Below are 20,250 nucleotides of genomic sequence, written 5' to 3' on the forward strand. Positions count from 1 at the left end.
AAAATTTTAAGTGCTAAACAGAATTTAATTAAAAATTAACCTATTTAATAACTATTTCTAATTTGATACAAGTCCCAATATTATTGTTTATTAAGCAAAAAGTCTTTGATATAACATGTTATGTTAATAAAACAATAATAAAATCTATACCTGTAATCTGCTTGAACAGACATACAAAAATAAAAGACCTATAGTTTCAAAATCTACTTTATGGCTTCTGTTCAAATCTCATGTCCTTTTGAGATTTCTAGTTTAGCAGCTTTAAAGAAGCCTATCTGAAATTCTCTGTAGTGATAGAAGAGCACTGAACTGAATCTTAGTTACTTGATCAAAAAAGCTTCCATGAAGGATCAGAGCAGATGGTTTTTGGGATCATGTTTTCCACCTTTTGACAAGAAAAGAAAGTGAATGCCTGTAAAACTTTTTGGCTTCAAACAAGGCTCCTAAAAAGAAAAAAAGAAAACAACAACAACAAACCAAAAAAAACCCCACCACCAACAACAAAAACTCCACCTAACTATCCATCTACAAAACAAAGAACTTCCTTTTTTACTCGGATTATTTTCTGATTGCAGATTTTCCACTGTGCGGAAGCCTGAAATTTTAAGACCGCAGGGTGGCAGCATGCAGCGTAACATCACAGTGTAAGTAGTGCCATTTTTCCTCTCAAAAGAACTTGCACCAAAGAATAATCTTCCTATTCTCTTGCTTTTTCTTAACAGTGAAGTTGTGTAACTGGGATAATGCCATAGCTGAGGAGTTTTAGGATAGAGTGCTGGAACGAATGGTGCTAGTATGGAGAAAACAAATGTATGAAGTGCTGCTGAATCGCTGCTTTGAAGAACCACTGTTCTTCAAAGAAACCACTGTGCTTCAAAGATCCTTCAGCTGATGGGAATACTGAATCACAGCTTACTGTAGAGAATGAATATAGACAGAAAGATCATTACTTCCACTTGAACTCCCTGAAGAAGTCTGCAAGTACCTGGACAAAGAAATCAGGTTAATACAATCTTCTTGGATTTCCAAAAGGCACTTAGTTCCTTACCATAAGCTCTTAAAATAAGTAAGAATGCCATGGAATATGGGTCCCCAAATGACTAAGCCAATGACAAAAAAAAGAAAATGGGTAAAAGGATATTTGGCCTCTTTTCTCAGTAATGGCATTTCAGTAATGGAATCCCAAAATGGTCTGTACTTGGCCTTTCTTGCACAACATGTTCATAAATTATCTGGAAAAGGGAGTAAACACTGAGACAAATCTCTAAGTATCCTCTGATGATGACACTAACTTGTTCCAGAAAGATGAAAGGCATAGAGACAAGGAACTGAAACAAACAAACTAAAACCGAAACAAAAGAACCCCACACAACTTTCTAGTCCTGACTGGGCAATAAAATGGCAGATGAAATCCAGCGTAAATTAAAACCAAGAAGTGATGAATATGTAAAAGAAATCTTAATTTTACAAACATGACAGGCTCTGAATTGAAAATTGACACTTAAATGTGACCTTGAAGTTATGACAGCTCTATGAAAACATTGGTTCAATGCTCAGTAGCAATCAAAAAAGTATATCAAGTATTAGGAATTATTACAGATGGAACAGAGGAAAACATGCCACTGTGTGATTCCACAATGCTCCCAAATCTTACAAGGCTGCATGCATTTTGGTTCCACAATCACAAGAACAATATAGAACAAAAAAAGACAGTGAGAGGCAACAAGGAATCGAGGTATAGAATGACTTTCAAGTACCACTACGTAAGGTAAAATTCTTCAGCTTAGAAAAGGGATGGCTGACAAGGTGGTAAAATGGAGATCATCTAAATCTTGACTAGCATAGAGATAATGAATAGGGAATGATTTCCACTGTCTTTTTGAGCATGAGAACTAAGTGGCATCAAACAACTTTTGTGCACTGTAGGCTCTAACCTAACAAAAGAAGATACTTCACACAATATGTAGTTACACCAAAGAACTCCTTGCCACATCACATAAAAGTTTATATGGGTCCAAAAGCAATTGAACAATTTCTGGAAAAGAAAAGAACAAACCACCAAGACCTTTGTTTGTAAAGGAAGGAGGCCCTACAGCTATAAACTGTTGGAGGCTGGGAGAGCATCTCAGAGAAGTACTATTACATCTTGGCATTGTTCATATACTCTTTGCTGGACATTCTGTATTGACTGATCAGAGAAGGGATGGTGGGCTAGGTGGACCAACACTCTGACTTGCTAGAGCTATTCTTGTGTTATAATTTTGTGTTATGTTCGTTCATTTTCACCACTTCCCCAAATCCATACTTTCTGGTAGTTTTGTACGCATAGCCTAGTTTTCTTTCAGAAAGAGAACATGTCAAGTTATTTGGAGGAAGACTATGAAGACAGGAAAAAGGAAGATTTTGGAATAAGGAAATAAAAAGTTCATATATTATGCAAGATGAGAAGGAAAAAAAAAACACCACAGAAGAGTAATATATTAGAGTACCTTTCAAGAGGTGACAAAGTAAATTGACAGTAGAAAAGAACCACTGGGGGAGGTGGATCAGATTTTTTTACAACAGTAAAGGTTTAGAAATAGAATTCTGTGTCCAGGAAGAGAATTCTGTCCTGAAGACTAGTGAAAGGCCTCTGAAGAACTCAGTTTCTGGCAGGAATATTAGTAAGGTGACAGCACTTTCAGAGACTTGCCACACCCAAAAGAGAATCAACAGACTTCCAGAATTCCTATGGTTTTTTTAAATTTATATTTCCTATTTTACTATGTCCTCACAAAAATAAACATCTGCAACCACAACAAAAGGGAAAAGCCATTACTTAAAAGAGAAAGCAAAATAGTAAAGCTTTGAAGAAAGTCCGAATGAATGTTTGTCACAAAACAGAAATATTTTGACTACCAAGTTAGCAAATGGAGAGCAAATGATAAAGGCAGCTGAAGACAGAAATATTTGCCATTAAGAAACAAACACTTCTCCAAAGACAATATTAGAGTTCGGGGGGGAGGTGGGGGGGGAAGAGAAAAAAAAAATCTTTACAAATAGGTTATTAAAAAAAGCAATCAATGGTATTAAGCTATGTTACACATTCACAGATAGGTGTATGACATCTAGTGGTCAGACTAGTGTAAATGCATTAAAAAAAAATAATGCTGTAGAGCGCCTTTAGTTTTGCTTTCGATATTAAAAGCAGAGACCCTGAAGTCATGATCAGTGATTGGGGGGGGCGGAGCGGAATAAAATCGGGAATATACACTACTTATATTATATATATATATGGTTATTCTTCTAAAACTTAAGAAGAGGGTTTATTAGGAGGGCCTGTTAGATCTCAAGTCTTAAAAGTGTTCTAGAGTGATACATGAAAGAAAAATATGGTTGACTTAAATGCTGTTCTACTGTTAAAACACATGTGCTTTCATTAACACTGTTAAATACAACTTCAATTATTGAGGATAATAGACTAAATTTTGAGCCGAATCTGAACCCAAAAAACATACACCACCTGAATAATGCTCCCTCAGCTGTGAATGGAACTGGATTTGAGTTACAGCACATACATACGGTATGGTTTGAGCAGACTCGAGGACACATGGAATCTTCAAGATCCATGCGTGGGAAACAAAACATTTCTGTTCATTTGAAAACCCTTCTGGAATACAACTTCCTCCTATCCCTTGTTTTGGCTCTGTGCACCTTTTATGAGGCATTCAGCTCAACACAGCAAAAGCAATACTAATAATTTTAATTTGAGATCCTTAAAAGAAAGGGGTATATAGAACTTGTCACAACTATAATACAAGCTTTCAACTATTACAGATATTTTCATTTACCTACTTTTAGGTTTGTGAAGTGATTGAGTATTTCATTTCAAAAGTAAATATTATCATATAGTTAATGCTGAAGTGTAAATATATTGGGTAACACATTCACTGAGATACCTATTCAAGTGCAAATTTCCAATTAATCTAAAAAAAAAAAAATCACTCCAGTTGATAGAAATATTAAATCAGAAAAACAATCTTTCTTGAATAAAATATGGATAAAGTCACAGGAAAATGTGGTTTTAAAAACCATTTTATCTACTTACAATCATTTAAATAATATTTCTACATGGACATTGATTTAACAGACATTTTTTATTTAACTTGCATATTGATACAGTTATCTTCTGTAGTGAGAGTTCTGTATAGCAGAACAAGAAAGTTTTGTAGTAAAATAAGCTGTTTCAATTCTTCAGCTCTAATTCATTCTCTGCATTTCCAACACTTCTAGTTAAAAATAAACTACTTAATTGTCTTTCCTTACAGCTTAATAGTTTATTTAAAACAAGTAATGCAAGTATAAATTAATGGAAGTAATGACAGAACTTTATTGCTCATAGTCTAAAGAATAAATTAAATATATAAATGTACCTAATGCATACTCGTATCTGAGACGTCTCTGTCTAAAGATGTCAGAAGAAAGGCATATTTGTTTATCCAAAGATTTATTTTTAAGTGAGGAATTTAGTGAAACATGCAAATGGAAGAATAGCTGGATTTTTGCAATCACCCTCATTCGTCCATATTTTAAGCGGTGAATGCTCCTTTGAGAAAAGCAGAAGCTTGCCTTTTAGGGACAGCCAATACAATATGAGCTGTGCTCGTGACAATCATTCTTGGGATGTGCTTTCTCCTAAAGCTACTGTATTATCTGTCTTTGCTGAATCTCTGCTGTCTTATTCACTTAAAATAACACAAAATAGTTCACACCTTTAAACAGTCCTGCAAAACTTTTCTATTATTTGTTCAAGGGGATTTTCTTCTCCCAAAGTCTCAATTAGTATTTGGTCTGTGTTGTGGTTTAACCCCAGCCTGCAACTAAGCACCACACAGCCGCTCGCTCACTCCGCCCCGCCCCCCCCCCAGTGGGATGGGGAAGAGAATCAGAAAAGTAAAAGTGAGAAAACTCATGGGTTGAGATAAAGACAGTTTAATAGGGAAAGCAAAAGCTGTGCGCACAAGCAAAGCAAAACAAGGAATTCCTTCACTACTTCCCATCGGCAGGCAGGTGTCCAGCCATCTCCAGGAAAGCAGGGCTCCATCACACGTAACGGTTACTTGGGAAGACAAAGGCCGTAAGTCAGAACATCCCCCCCTTCCTTCTTCTTCCCCCACTTTATATGCTGAGCGTGATGTTGGGGCAGGGTTCTTGCTATGTTAAACCTTATGGTCTGGCCCAAAGGAACCAGGGGTGGAGACTGTAATGGAAATACCTTTAAATTGTGGTAACCCATGATTTGAGATGCATGTTACAGGAATTACTATAGCAGGAACCACCTGCAGCAGTGGAGGACAAGCCTTACAAGAAGCAGTGCAAGTACAGCAATGACCCGACCTGAGCTGGCTTTGCTGCCCAGTAATTCCACGCAACACACCACCTCTCCTGTCCTGAGTGACCACCGTAAGACATGCCTGCCGATGGGAAGCAGTGAATAAATTCCTTGTTTTGCTTTGCTTGCATGCACGGCTTTTGCTTTCCCTATTAAACTGTCTTTATCTCAATCCACGAGTTTTCTCACTTTCACTCTTCTGATTCTCTTCCCCATCCCACAGGGGGGGAGTGAGCGAGCAGCTGTGTGGTGCTTAGTTGCCAGCTGGGGTTAAAACACAACATCTGACAGTTTAAAAAATGTTTATATATGAAAAGAGCTCAGTAGTGTTGCAAATCACATTAACCAACTTTCTCTTTTTCAACAACTTATAATCTTGACAAAAATTTAATATTAACTAAATAAAATGAGCATATGTATTTAAGTTGGCATTTAAGTTGCAAGTCTGCTTTTCCTAGATGAGAATGAAATATATTCTTGTGGAATACAGCAACGTGAGGATTAAAGTCTTCCATTCCTTTTTTTAATACAAGTAATAAAAATGCTGTCTTCAGCAACATAAGCAAAGCGCATTCTGAACATTTCAGAAGGAAAAATCTAATTCTCAGCAATAGGATGAGGTCATGTAATAGAATGACTTTTATGACAAGGATTGAAGTATTACTACGACCTTTCAGAAGACTCCTAGTCAAGGCATAAGGAAAGTTCAGAGGGAAGGCAGAAGTACCCAAATAAGAAGCCCAGAGAAACTAGAAATATCTAACACAATAAATAATGTGACTAGATAGATCAAAATGAGGGAGACTACACTGCTCTGCTACAAATAAGTATTTTCTCTCAAGCATAATGTTGTATAGCATACACATTTCCAGATAGCCTCTTAACTTACATACAAAATCAGTTATATTCAGTGTTATATGAACTAAGCCATGACGTAAAGATAAGGATCAGACAAGCTTTTCTGAATTAGCCATATCGAAAGGAGATATTGGTAAAGAGGTGAGAAAACATCTGTACCACTACTGTCAGATCTGTATAGAAGGAGTCATTATGATACAATGCGATTCATAGTGTATCTCTCTGATTACTACTGGAATTCATAGAAACTCACAAAAATAAATCCAACACAAAACCATTCATGATCAAATTTCCATCCACTCATATCTGACAGCAAAATCTGTACTTCCTATCCATTAGGTCACAATTTACCTGTAGGTAGATCATTACACCTCCTGAATAGCAAGCCTAGTGCAATACCACAATCCAACCAGCACTCGTGAAATCTTGAAACTTGCAGTTGAGTCTTGCTGGTAGAGTTTTACACCCGCTTGGCAAAGCTAGCATCAGGTATACGTGGAAAGTTAGATACCAGCCTCAAAGCACTACTAGAATGAAAATAAGTATCCTCCTGTTCATTAAAATACAGCTTTCTTATTTGTGTTAGCTGCTGAAAGATGCACCTCTTGCTCAGTTTTGAGGGAGGACAGAAGGAGAGGGGTCAGAATTCTGGAACACTTACATAAAGCTGCATCGTCCACCCCGCCCCTCTCTCGGTCAGAGACAGCCTCTCCAACAGGGAGATCAGATGTGTCTAATGATCAGAACAGATGGATATGAAAATTGAAATAAAGTCCTGAAGCATATTATCTTGGAGTTCTCACTAGCAGATGGTTCTAAGGACTTTTGGAGGAATGCTCCATAGACCTCATATATAGTACCCATTTGGAGTTAATTTTGCTGCCAATCAGTGCTGTAGGTAATCACCTTCTCAGACAGGTATTAGGAAAAAGTCTATGAAAGAAGTCAACAGGACTATTAATCTCAGGTCCAATCTTGCTTCTCTTTCAGTGTGGCATAGCAAGCTTCCTCACAATCTTAGCTGAGAGATACGTTTCAGCCAAAGGCAAGAACGCCGTAATTCCTTTAAGAAAGATTTTTTTCTTTAGAAGAATGGGCTTGTCTTTATTGAGAACAAGAACTGAAGTATCTGAAAATAACAGAAATGGGTGTATTAAGAAATACATGAATGAGTTGGATGAATTATGCAGAAAGTCGTATCAAGTGCCTGGCAAATACTTTTGGTCCAGCATAAAGGCCAAAGGTTCAGCTTGTCTCCATATACATTAAAAAATTCTTTCAGCCAATCTAAGACAAACTGGAAACCATTTAAATTGTCAACTCTGCTTGAGGGCATATCTGTCCACATTCTATACACCTTAACTCTTTAATAATCTGTTGGAGGTTCTAAAGATCAGTGACAACATGCTATCTTTCCTAAAGAAACCACTCAAACACTTCTCAGAGACAAAAAAAGGACAGATGGCCTTTTGTGATGGGTTGACCCTGGCTGGACACCAGGTGCCCACCTAAGCCGCTCTATCACTCCCCCTTCTCAGCTGGACAGGGGGAGAAAAATACGACGAAAGGCTCATGAGTCGAGATAAGGACAGGGAGATCACTCAGCAATTACCATCACGGGCAAAGCAGACTCAACTCGGGGAAATTAGTTTAATTTATTGCCAATCAAATCACAGTAGGATAATGAGAAATAAAAACTAAATCTTAAAAACACCTTCCTACCACCCCTCCCTTCTTCCTGGGCTCAACTTCACTCCCGAATTCTCTATCTCCTCCCCCCTGAGTGGCGCAGGGGGACAGGGAATGGGGGTTGCGGTCAGTTCATCACACGTTGCCTCTGCCGCTCCTTCCTCCTCAGGGGCAGGACACCTCACACTCTTCCCCTGCTCCAGCATGGGGTCCCTCCCACGGGAGACAGTCCTCCACAAACTTCTCCATCGTGAGTCCTTCCCACAGGCTGAAGTTCTTCATGAACTGCTCCAGCGTGGGTCCTTTCCACGGGGTGCAGTCCTTTAGGAACAGACTGCTCCAGCGTGGGTCCCCCACGGGGTCACAAGTCCTGCCAGCAAACCTGCCCCAGTGTAGGCTCCTCTCTCCACGGGTCCACAGGTCCTGCCAGGAGCCTGCTCCAGTGTGGGCTTCCCCCGTGGTTACAGCTTCTTTTGGGCGCAGCATGGGGTCCTCCACGGGCTGCAGGTGGATATCTGCTCCACTGTTAACCTCCATGGGCTGCAGGGGGACAGCCTGCCTCACCATGGTCTTCACCACGGGCTGCAGGGGAATCTCTGCTCTGGTGCCTGGAGCACCTCCTCCCCCTCCTCTTCACTGACCTTGGTGTCTGCAGGGCTGTTTCTCTCTCAGATTCTCACTCCTCTCTCCAGCTGCTTTTTTGCAGCCGTTTTTCCCCCTTCTTAAATGTGTTATCCCAGAGGCGCTACCACCGTCGCTGATGGGCTCGGCCTTGGCCAGCGGCAGGTCCGTCTTGGAGCCGGCTGGCATTGGCTCTATCCGACATAGGGGAAGCTTCCAGCAGCTTCTCACAGAAGCTACCCGTGTAGCCCCCTCCCCCGCTACCAAAACCTTGCCACGCAAACCCAATACACCTTTACGGATTTTTCCTCTTAGAATAGTAGTCTAAAAACTAAATAAAAACAATTTTAAAAGGACATTTATACTTAGGCTAGCGAAGTTACACATAAATAAGAAAAGTTCATGGTAATGTTACAGAATGTTTTTTAAAAAAGATCCAAGACTCCTTTCTGCATAAAATATTACATCTCTATTTATTTAAAAGCAATTTCTTTTTAATTTCAACATTCAAAATTCCAATTAATTGGTATGCATGTATGCACGGGTATATATCCACAGATACAAAGCTGTGCAGTGCCTGAACGCTCAAAAATAACAGTACTTCAAGAGTTTCTGGCCCAGATAAGTTAATATTGAGAGTTACAGACTTCTGTGTAAATATATTAGCATTCTACTATTTCTATCAGTATAAAATAAGCCCTGGCTATGGGTAATACAGCAAGTAGCATGTAATGCATTATTGATTTATTAAATATTAAGGACATCTGAAAAATGGTTCAGATAATATTAAACAAAAAAGACGGCACTTTTGAGCTATCTGTTTTGTGTTTCTGTAAGTGGGATGTCAGTAGTAACATCTTCCCGTAAAACATGCATGCCACTGAGGAACAAGTGCTAATACACTGAATAACTGGAGGAAGAGAGGATTATAGTTGATGACAGCACACAGAACATACTCTCTTAAAATATCTATAAGCTATTTTACATTCAGTATTCCAAAATAAATAAGACACATATTTCATATTTCATTTGTTCTGGCACAAATCTGGGTAGAGTGCAGGGCTACCCAACATGAAGTTATTAAAAGAAAATTATACCCACAGTCTAATCTCTGGCAAGCACTCAAAAGCAACAGTCATGAGATAGTTTTACTTTATGGTAAATATCTGACATTTTCATTAGTATACATTGGCAAGAAATGATCACTGATGTTCCGAATGCCTATAAAAAGCAAAGATGAACACACGCACACCAAAAAATTACAAGTAATTTAGAAAGAAAGTGCTCATTCTTTTTCGTATCAACTGTAAGCTCCTATGAGGTTGCCAGTAAGTGCTAGTAGAAAAATACTTTTGGGAGAAAAATGGAAGGTTTTATACATAAAAACGTCGTCCTGCTAAGTCAGACAAAATGTCCACCCAGCACAGTACTTCAGAGTAGCAAAAGGAAATGCTATTTAGGGAGAACACACACGTTCAGCCAGTTTCTCCCAGCACACTCCCACAGCACCTATGAATGTTGGGTTAGGGATGCTAGAGGAATTGACTTGCCTACTCCTTTTCTTACTAAGTTGTCATTTTATGACAACAATTCCTTTTTGAACCTACTTACACTACCCGACTCTACAATCTCCAGTAAATTCCAAAAGTTCAACGCCCACTGCATAAAGCAGCACTTCGCTTCATCTGTTTTAAATTCATCTCTTACTACCTTAATTGAGTGCCATCTAGTTTTAGCACTGTGCTATTTGGCAAGTTACAGTTCCACGTTCCTTTTATCCATGGCCTTTGTGATCATAGAAACTTTAATCGTATTTCTGCACCTTCTTTCTTCCAAATCGGAAAGCTTTGGTTACACTACTTGTTTTTCATACAACTGCTGTAGATACACACATGATCTATCTGAAAGTACACATAACTTTCATTTTTAAATTTACTTTGTATTTAAATTTTACTTTTGAAGAGAATCTTTTAATTCACTTCTAAAATACAGTTTAACTTTTCAACTTTTCAACTGGCAGTCAAAAAACCTATAAATTCTCTAAATAATTAGCACATTTCATATCCGAAAATATTCTATCAGTCATTTGTGTATAATGCAATTTTCTTCCCAACCTTAAAGGAGTTTGGAATAACCGTTAATATGTTTTGCTGCAACCCAAGCTCTGGAACAATGACTAACCAGGAATTCAACATGATAGCTTTAAACAAAGCCATCTAAACCACACATCATGCACTGTCTGTTAACAGGATTGGAATAAAGTGTGTCAGGCCACTCTAAATAGTAACTGAAAGAAAATACACCTTCACAGGTAGTCTATTTGGGAGATGTATCCACATCTCTGTTACCATCAACTACTGCATGGAATGCATTAGGAGGAAGAAATAAAGTACTCATCTTACTTTGAAAGCTCTTTAAAGATGAACAATTATAACATCCATATTGATTTCATCTGAATTTTGTGATAAACCTCTATATCAACAGAGAGCAAGTCCAATCTGATACATTTAACAAATTTAGTTTCCCATTTCATTGATATTCCCGCAGTGGCAGGACACACTAACTGTTCTTTTTTTGATTTTATGGATTTGCTTATTATAATTTAAAAACACAGAAAACACCAACATAAAGCTTAGAAGATCCTTCAATGACCAAATTTCCAATTGTGATTGTTTTTATAGAGATTCAGAAATTCTTACCATGGATTTGAAAGACCTGTTGATACTAAAATCCAATAGTACTATGATACAAATATCACAGTTGTGCAATTTTGCTCAATTAGGAATCATCTTAGTATCATCTGACCCCAAAATAAATAATGGTTGTAAAACTTCAATGGAAAGAACTTCCACTGGAATGGCATGCAAGATGCAAGTTTTGTAATTTCTACATTCTTAACATTGTTATAAAAGCAAAATTCACAAAAGGAATTAGAAAGCTTTCCTGTTCCACAGCAAAGGTCTATGCATTCTGTCAATGCTACAATTGGCAAGCAAGAGCTAACCTTTGCTCCAAGAAGTGCCGCAGCTGTTTGGAATCAATGCAAACAGGCTTGGAAACTGTAAGCCAGGGCATATGACTGTCTGTGAGCACTATAAAAAGCAGTGCTGTAAGCACTGCTTAAGAGAGGGTAGTACTTGGTGTGAGGTTCTCCAGAGAAGTGGACAGAAGAACAGTTGTCTGTTAACATCAGACAAAGGTTTGGAAGAGTTCAATATATTCATTTGTGGGCAAGATAATGGTATGGCTTCTAAGAGAGTAAAATGAATAGAAAGGAATAGAAAGCTTTGAAAAATGCAGGGGTGGGGTGGGGTGGGGTGGGGAGGTCAGGTCAGATTTTGGTCTGTTGAAAGGATAAGATTGGCTTGCATGTTTCTGTTGTTTCTGTATACCTAAAAACAAGTCTAAGATCACTAGAAAAGTCATCTTTGCTCAAAGGCAACTGGTACTAGAAACTGGAAATTTTTAGCAAAGACTTCTTACAAAACATTAGTCAGTAAAGTTAAATAGGTATCAATGGAGACAACATGAAGTATAATCTAATAAAAAAAAAATCACTGATGCTGAAAATTAGATATAAATCATCTTACCCCAATAACCGAACACAGATTCAACAGTGATTGAGATAATATTACGTGGTTTTTTACAACTCATTTTTATTGTTCATGCTAAAGCACACTTGAGAAAAAGAGCACATCTAAAATATTTCTGCACATAACACAAAGTAAGTATGTGCATGTCTCAAGAAAAAAGAAGACGACCAAAAAATTAAGTTTATAACACCTGTAATGTTATCTTGGACATTTGCACACTTTTCCCAGAACTACTTCCTAGAGGAAACTCTGCACAGATGTACATACTTCCACTTTTATGGAGCTCAGACTCTTCAGGAAAATACTTGTTAGAAATCAAACACTTATTAAATAATGGATGAGTATCCACATCGCAATACCATGGCTAATTTGTACAAACTTATATAGCATTATCACTTGAAAACAGGCCCTGTTTTAAACATTTTCCATTTTTACTCTGAACCCACACTTTATCTAGATAAAATTTTCATTTCTTTCAGCCATAGGAAAGTCAAATTTTTGCTAATCCAAAAAAAGAAGTGTCAAACTGTATTTATTCTAAATTTTAAAAACCCCAAAGTTGTAACAACTAGTACAACAGATTTTTTTTCAAGGATGATTTACTTATCAGTAAACTTATTTTTAATTCTTTTTATGATCTAAAAGTAACATCTTGTAAAAAAGCATTTTATGTTAACACTCAACAAGGATAACAAGGATACCAACAAACTGTCAATCAGTGGATATGTAACAGATTACTTCAGCTACTTACTTCTCTATCAACTAATGAAGAAGGTAGAAGGAAAAAAAAAGGCAAAGAAATGTTGTGGAGAAAAAGTGGGTCATGTCAAATATATTTGTCAATACAGTCTCTCGAGATCGCCATTTCTCTATAATTCTTATATCCAAAAGAGTCTCAGATATTTAAGATGCATAATTAATTATATGCACATTAATGACATTTCAACAATGAAAGCATAACATAACCTCCTATTTTCACTCATTTTGTAATTTAAAAACCAGCTCTGTTTGTTTATCACAGAAACATGACTATGCCTTAACACATTTTTTGTTTTTAATTTTGTTAAATCAGAATATTGCACAAAGGGAGGAAGGGAGTCCTCTTAAAAATTAATTGCTTTGATGCTTGAAAATGAGATCAAGTATGACAGCAAAGACCCTTGCCCACATTACTACATCAGTGCAGTGAATAGGGAGCATGTTAGGTAGAACTTAAACCTAGGACTGTTTTAAGTGGCTTATCTGCAGAATATGACAATGTTAGTACATGTATGCAAAAAAAAGAAAAAAAAATTTTAAAAAAATCAACAATGTGTATTGATACTAGGATGAAGTGCCTGGTCCAGACTCTATTCTTCTTCTGTCAGATACATTCAAGACTATCCAAAATGCATTCTCATATGAGAGCCCAGTAGAAGAAAAGAGAGGAAGAAGATGAGAAGCACAAAGAACATGGAGCCTACCTTCACTACAGTATACCTATCTATACCTTTCTCTCTTCTCATGGTTCAAAAAAGATGGAAGAAGGACCCCCTCCCAGGAAAATGCTGCTTTTCTGTGGAGTACATTAATCTATCCTGAACTGTGATTACTCCTCCAAAATGAACAAAATTAATTCTCTTTCTTGGCCTTCTGGAACATGCTGCAGAACCACCAAGGAGCAGACCGGGACATCTCTATAAATTCCTTCTCATGCTTACCAACTTATGGCTTTGAAACTGTCATCTTAGATCTTGAGTGGTTCAGCAGTATTTAATGGTATAAAACAGAGGTGGAAAATTATTCCAAAGGACCTTCCTAGTTTGTGAGAGAGATCTACCCCTTAGCAGCAGGATGATGATAATGTTATCAACAGAAGGCCCCGCAAAAGTAATTCAGTTTTTCTGAGCTGAGAAGTCACAGTTTTCTTGAACCAGCTAAGATACTTAAAATATTGAAGCCATTGAAAAAGAGTTCCATTGGTTCAGGAAGACTTGAGAATACAAAACATTTACATTGTGTATCACTGACCTGGAGACTTATTAAGCCAGTCTGTAACTAACATAACTATCTCAGCAGAAAATGACTCATTCTTCTCATAGTACCAAATCAGATATTTATCACAGTACCACTTAATAACTTCTGGGAATAAGGAGTACAAACATTTCCTTCCTATAGTCTTCCGTCCTTCTTCCCTACACGAAAAAAATCCCACAAATCCTTCTCCTTTCCCTATGCTTTCTTGATGTATTTCACTAAATTTTGTACAAGAAATCAAAAAAGAAACAGTCAAACAGTGGGAAAGCCTATATTTGAGCAAGTTCTGAAGACCTTTAGCTACAGAAGTAGTTAAATTTCCAACTCTTAAATACTCCTAAGTAAAAGATGAGCAGTTTGAGACTAACACTGAAGTAAAACTAAAAAGCTTAGTCAGAAAAGGGTAATGGAACTTTAGCTGCTTTTATCATATCAGCATATGGAAGTTCAAACTTGTTGCAACTAATGAGAATGAGTTAGCATGCTCAGGACCAGACCCTGCTCTCTTCCCTTAGCTGGAAGGCTACCAGAACACATTGTCCTGACAGTCAACAGATCTATCTAGCTCATATACCTTGATTATATACTGCTAAAGAATAATAAAATATTAGACAACTAGTTCAGAGCATTCCACAAGTGAAGACAGTGCTTATGGCTCAGGATATGGTAGTTTTTGAATTGAGATAATTTAACGTTTTCAGAGAGCTACAAGTTATGAACATTTCTACAGTGTATTTTTACATCTTAACAGAATAACAGTTTGTTACTGGACATAACAATAATACTTATACAACATAAAGACTTACTATAAGAAGGCTTATAAGATGACAGAACATGCGAGGCTACTTATCCGTAAGTCATTAACCTATACGGTAATTTAAATGAAGAGTTATATAAGACAGTGAAAGTATTTCACAAGGAAAGAAAACATAATTAGCCATAAGAATTCTGTCTGTGGAGTCAAGCGAACACGAAGAACAATTTGCCGTCATAGCACATTGCAATTTTCTGAGGGTATTGCTAGCTCTTACCATCTTCTTCTGCTGTAATCCTTGAAGTTAACAGTAGACAGACCATCATTTTAATTTAGGAGACATTTGACAGACAAATTAAGCCAGATAATAAAAATATTTCTTACTCAGCTTATGAATTTTGTAATACTAATAATTACATGTGTTTCTTTATCATACTGAAAATATCTGACTGTGTTTCCTCTGGCCCATTTGCACCATAACCTAATTGTACTGCAGAAGAAAACTGAATGCATACATGAAACAGGTAAGAAAAAAGTAAAAATAAATGTCAATTAAAAGAAGAAATGCTTAATTAGCTTGATTCCATACTTACTAAGCCAGTGGCAAAACTCAGGTGATACTCTAAGGTTCCTCCCCCCGTCCTCGATTCTTTTATAATCCAAAACCTGTTTCTCTACAAACTGTAATAGAAGTTTGTAAATTGCCGTATTTGGAATGGCAATGCTGTGGTGCCTTGAAGTTTATGCATTTTGCTGACTACATTCTCCTTCAGAACAGTGTTTCCTTCAGTCATAAAAATGACTGACCATTCTAAAGCAAAAAGTGTTTACCACCAAATTAGTTCTGGACAGACCTCTTCCCATTTCCTTTCTCTTCTCATTCACACGCATATTTACCTCCTGGCAACATCAAACAAAAGTAAAAATATGACTTCTAAGAACCTTTTCAAGTCATTTGTAAAACTGTACAAAGCTTCAGACAGACAGTTCTTTCTAGCCTACTTTGATACATAGAACAAGCCTGATGGACGTAAGTATTTTAGCTACGTAGAAAGAAAAGTTAGTGAAATTTCCTGAACGCAAATAGGGGCTAATTTTTGTTTTAAATCTCAAAACAGAGAAGGGACAAAGTAGATATATCTACAAATAATAGTCATCTAAGCACAAACAATAAATGTTTAATTTTACCATATAAAACAATTTAGCATTTCAAAATCTATAGGCATTAAGGGGACAACAAAAGAAATTTAGCTGAACTGAATTCAGTAGGTTTGCCATTGGTTTTTCAACAAAAAAACCCAACTACTTAAACTATAGATGATGAAAGTTTGAACTTCAATATTTTATATTTTTAGCCCCTTTAAAGTACTTTCTTTCTAACAGGAATTAAGTTTTTCATCTGCCAAAGCATCTATCCTCTGCAAGGATTCACCATTTCCACTAACATGAGTTCCAAGGCAGCAGCATTAGAACTGAGCAAGATACATGGATCTACTGTGATTAAAAATATTCTTCAGCTCTGAAATCCTCCAAGGAGCTTGCTATCACGGCTAATACACTGCCAGAAGGGCTTTTTAGGCAGAAGAAAGTGGAAAACAAAACACAACAAAACCAAACCAGACACTAAGTTCCTACCTACAACCACTTCTTCCTTCAACCTGTTACGGTTCTGGATGAGGGAAAAGATGGGGGGTTTTCGCGACGAAACCAGCGCCCTTCTGAACTGCGGGCGCGCCCTCTCCCCTCAGGGCTGGGAGGGAGCCCGCGCTGGGGCTGCGCCCGCAGGCTGACCCGGCCCCTCTCCGCCTGCCCGGCCAGGGGCTGCCCCGCATAGGGGCGAGCTGCTCGTTTCAGAGGGGAACCGAAGCGGGCGCGGTACCTGCGGTATTCCAGCAGCACCCATCGCCTCGAGGAAAACCGCACCCGAGCAGCAGAGAGGTGCGGACGTGGCCGCAGCCGTTTCCACTGAAGGTAGGTGGGTGAGTTCGCGGCGTTGCGACCCTCCCTTCCCGCCGCCGAACGCCCTCGAGCCGCCTAGCTCACAGACAAACCGGGCACCGCTAACCTGCATCGCCAACTCTCCCCCCCACCCCCGTAGCCGACCATCGGAACCTTTGAACAAGCCGGTCCGCCGCCGCCTCAGCGAACCGCCCTTCGCAAGCGCCTCAGCTGAGCGCCGCCCAGGCTGAGGGAAAAGGGCGCAGCGCCCGCGCCTCGCGCCTCCTGACGGAATTTCCCGCCAAATGCCGCGGCAGGCGCGTGGTCGGCTGGGCGGCCACTTTGCTCGCCCGCTCGCCCTCTCCGCCCCCCCGACTCGCGGTCTCAAGCTTTCCCCCGGGCTCTGGGGGATTTCTTAAGCTGTTAAGGGGCTCGCTGCTCCCGTCAGACAGCGCCCGTCCTTCGGTGGCGGCGGCTGGGGCCGGCGGGTTGTGAGGGAAAAGGCGGCGCCTCGGCCGGGCTGTTGATCCGGTCGGCAGCCTTAGCTTGTCAGATTCTTAACTTCCAGCTTTATCTTCGCTGGCAGCTGAGTAAGACAGTTATTAGACAGAAACACGTCTTCATAATCTTTTCTACTCCAGGACCCGCTGGCGCCCAAGGCAGCAAGCCCTGCCTTAGTAAAAACTAGTTTTACATCTCTTTCTCAAATCCTTTTTTCCTAAACCTTTAGAAATTATTCTCCCTGGTTTTTTGCTACTGCAATAGGAAGCAAATTACTAATGCATACCGTAAGGTTCAAAAGAAAGATGTTCTCTTTTGCTATAGTGTCTATAAAGTGTTTGTTTGTTTTTATTCACAGCTTGGTTCGTTAATAGCATCGCCCACATCTGTCCCTCATGCAGTACTGAACTTGTATGGGGTTTTTTTTCAGTCATGGTTTTCTTAAGGGACTGAAAATACCTCAGAATTAACTGTGGGAAATGTACCACCTTTGATAAGAAAATAAAGGCGGGCTTTGCTTTTCTTTCGTTCTTGGTCTTCACTTACTGTTTGCCAGTCATAAAATTACCCAGTTTTGCTTCTGCATTTTAATTCTTAACAAAAATCCTAATAAAGTAATGAAGTATAAACATATTCTAAATTATTTCCCCAAGAGAGACCTATTTTTTATATATATATGTATGTATGTATGTATGTTTGTCGTATCAAATCCTTCCTTTCATAACCTTCATAAAGAGGCCCTGTAACAATAGCCAGGACAGAACAAGCTCCACCTGCCTGACTGAGTCATCAAAAACACGGAGATTTACCTTCCAGCATGTTCTGCTGTCTACCAAGATAGCCAGGTAAAAAAGTATCAGCCTAGTCATCTTGCAAAGTTTAGCAATTTTGGCAAGGGGTGCGTTGTACTTATGTTTTTGCATAGCCCCGAGTTTTCCAGAGGGTGTTACTGCTTGGACTTTTTTTTTCCCACATCTAATAAAGGCCTTGGCTTTGTTAGAAATCCATAAACAATGGACATCAAAAATCATGTTGTAAAGTGTTGTGGGTTGGGGTTTTTTTTTCCACTTTTTTCTACCTCTAAACTAGCTACTGACCTCGAACAAACCCATACTGGTTGAAGTCCTGATTCTGCTTACCACACTTCATGGGTGTAGAGCTATATTCCCACCTCTCTCTCCATAAGACATACTCTGCAGACAGGAGAATTCTGCACGTCCACTCTTAAGGTGTTTGAAGGATTAGTGGAGCGGTCTCTTGTTTTGCATAGGTCTGTGTTATATGCTATTTCTCTCTGAAGGACTTTAGCTCATTTGGTAGGAATTTTTATTGTGAGTAGCCTGGAGATCCTTGATGAGTTGATGAAACTTAATATTGTAAAAATAGCGTCAATCTAATAGGTATCTGAAGAAGCAGTATGCTGTAACTTTGAAAACTATATTCAGTGCTTCAGTTTGAGTGATGTATCTTGAAAAATAAAATGACTGACTCTTGTAGAGTAATTTATGCTTAATATAATATGGAAGGGTTAACCTATAACTAAAATTCAGCAAATGCCCTTTGTATTTAAATGTTACTTGTGCTTTATCAACAGTCTAGAGAAATTCATGGCAAGGATTTTAATTGCATATATTAGCATTTAGTACTTCCAAGTTGTTACTGTAATGCAACTTTGTGTCCTACCTTGACTGGTACAGAAGGATTGCAAAGAGAGTGTAAAGACTACTAAGGCATTACCTTTGTGCAGAACATGCTTTGTGATCTTCGTGCTGCTTCTGTACAATGTCAAGTACAGGAAAGCATCTGAGGGGAGCAATTATGACTTATTTTTGTATTTGCAAGGATTTGCACTGTGTGAGGAGAGAGGAAAACTTATGATTACTCATATTTATTTTGGAGGCTAAACTAATCTGAATGAATAGATGGGAGTGTTTAAAACAGCTTTTGCATCTGCCAAAGTGAGTCTAACTTAATATGTTTTATAGCATGCTGATTTTTATATCATGTTCATTTTCTTCTAATTATATACAATAAAATTTTTGTATCCTGCTAATTACACATTATTTAAATCACACGTAATAGGAATAGTCAAGAGAATTCTACAGAGTACAGGGAGTAAGCTGTTCTAGGCGCATACTTCTAATGCATCAGAGTTATTTAGTTGTCGTCTGGAGCCTTAACATTTCTGAATCTTTTATCTTCTATTTACAATTTTCTAGAGGAAAATCTGATGTGGTTTGGTTTAATATACCTTATACTAAACAACTATATTTTATTGCTGATCAGTGTTTTTTTCCAGTGTTTCTTCCACAAAGTTTAACTTTTCTGTTTTGTAATAAAACACACAGTCTTTCTGTAAATCTGAAACACAAGCTATGGACTCAGTTTCTTTAAGGGACATACCTCGCTGGTGGGACATCAAACTGGAATGTATTTAGTACTGAAAAGTTACTAGTCTCAGTTAAGAGACACCTTTTGACACCAGATGTTCAGCCCACATCCCTGTGGCCATTTGTTGTGTTGAATTATTTGCAAGAGTTTGAAAAGATTTGGGATTTGGTTTTAGTGGGGTTTTCTTGTTTCGTTTTAAAAGTCCAGTATTCTGGTTCTGCGGGCTTATGCTTGTGCCTGGCAATATATTGCAGTATATGTGCTTAACATGTGCTGGAATTAGAATGTCAAACTGAAATGAGACTTATACTGAGAAATGTCTTGCTAGTTAAGTAATAATGCTTGGTAGCTTGCAAGATCTAGGCTGGACACCTTACAAAGAGCTATGTAACAACATGATGGTGCTTTAAGAAAAATCTGTCAATCTAATGGTACATTTCATTCTCTTTTTTTTTTTTTAGATTGCATAGTTGTTCAACAGAAACATTGTATGCCCACGTGTAGCTGAACTACGTATG

This window comes from Calonectris borealis, chromosome 2 (genome assembly GCF_964195595.1).
Source record: "Calonectris borealis chromosome 2, bCalBor7.hap1.2, whole genome shotgun sequence".
Lineage (NCBI taxonomy): Eukaryota > Metazoa > Chordata > Aves > Procellariiformes > Procellariidae > Calonectris > Calonectris borealis.